Here is a 1,750-nt window from a genome sequence, read left to right as displayed (position 1 = left end):
GAGCTGTAGGTTCATCTGAACCTCCTCTGGAAGCCGAAACTTTTGGTGGTGGAATGAAGTCAATCCGACTGTCGGTTTGTGAGATATGGTCTACCCTAGTTTGATAATGAAGCCGCTAATGCTGATGCTACTGATCTAGGGTTTGCTACTGCTGATATGAATCAGAGTTATTGTACTATTTCTCTCTGCTGAATTATTGAAGATAAAAGAAGATTTGATCAAAGGGTTTCCCCACACATTGTGGGGTTTGTCCCTGGCTAGCCGCCACATCTTGTGTCTCTTGTCTTGGCTTGTTTTCTGTCAATCGTTTAATGTTCTATCTGCACTTTACTTTATGTACATGTGATTGCTAATCGGTGGAATATAATAAGAAAAAGAAGTAAACTGTTATAAGCATAGAACATACCATAAATTACCATGGTATCAAAGCTGAGGTGAAGACAAAGCCCGAGCAAGAGCAAGAGCAATCATTGAAGAGAAGATTACCAAGGCTATCCTAAAAGAACTATGGGGTCCTCAACACTCTTTCCTGTCGAAGACAAGCTCTGTGAGAATGCTGACTATCACGGATGGAAGATGTCTATCTATCTAACCCTTGAAGATCAAGGAGTGCTGGACCATGTAAGAGGCAATATTGTTGACCCTTCATCAAATGCATATGTTGCTGCTTGGAACAAATGGAAAAATGGAGAAGTCAAAACAAAGAAGATCATCGGGGACTCTATCGACAAGCGCTTGGTGTCCTACATCTCTGATCTAGACACCTCCAAGGAAATCTACGACAGACTGGTGAGTTTATTTAAAGTTAATGATGAAAATCAAGTTTTGTTTCTTAGAAATAAGTTGAGGGAAATCAAGAAGGGTAAAGATGAAAGTATGCAAGCATACTTCTTAAGAATCACCGAGATCAAGAACGTTCTCCTATCTATTGGGGAAACCATCACTGACAGAGAAATGGCACTCACAACTCTCGGAGGATTACCATATGAATGGTATGTGTTCAAGACTACTCTTCTGAACAATAATGTAATTCCTAGTTTTGAGGAATCAATGGCTAGATGCATTCAAGAACAAACAAGGGTAGAAGAGGAGGAAATTCCCTGGCCTAAAGGTCCTCCTGCTGCTTTTTCTTCTCATGCTAAGAAAAGAAATAATTCTGGGTCTAAATCAAAAGGAAAGGTTGGACCTAAGGGTGGAAGAAAAGGATGATGTTACATCTGCGATAAAGCAGGTCACTATGCAAGGGAGTGCCCTGATAGAAATGACTCACACCGGGACAATGTTCAAAATCCCTCTGATGGCAAATCAAAGGAATGACAAATTCAACAGCAAAGGTAAGAGGAGAGATGGGGATCGACGAAGAGGACAACCATTCAAGAAGGCTAGAAAGTCCAGGATATATTAAATGCACTTGACCTCAAAAAGAACCTAGTGTCCATCTCGGCAATGGAAGACAAAGGCTACAAGGTAACCTTAAGCAATGGCAAGGTATGTATATGGAAATGCCTTTACTCTTGGGTTTAGTGTTGATTCATCATATCAGGTCGATGGAAGTCTGATAGGTGTCATGTCTTGTGACACAACTCTTTAGTCCGAACTTTGGCATCAAAGGTTTGCCCACCTTCATTACAAAGCTCTACTTGGTGTAAAACAAATGGTGACAGGGATGCCTGAATTCCAAGTAGAGAAAGAACGTATATGTCCAGGATGTGTCGAAGGAAATCTCAAAAGGGGACCGTTCCCCTCAAGC

This window comes from Pinus tabuliformis, chromosome 4_2, assembly GCF_031772625.1.
Source record: "Pinus tabuliformis cultivar Carrire ecotype Pingquan chromosome 4_2, CPIR1, whole genome shotgun sequence".
In the NCBI taxonomy this organism is placed as follows: Eukaryota; Viridiplantae; Streptophyta; class Pinopsida; order Pinales; family Pinaceae; genus Pinus; species Pinus tabuliformis.
The sequence above is the reverse complement of the archived record's forward strand: the minus strand, read 5'-3'. Positions refer to the sequence as shown.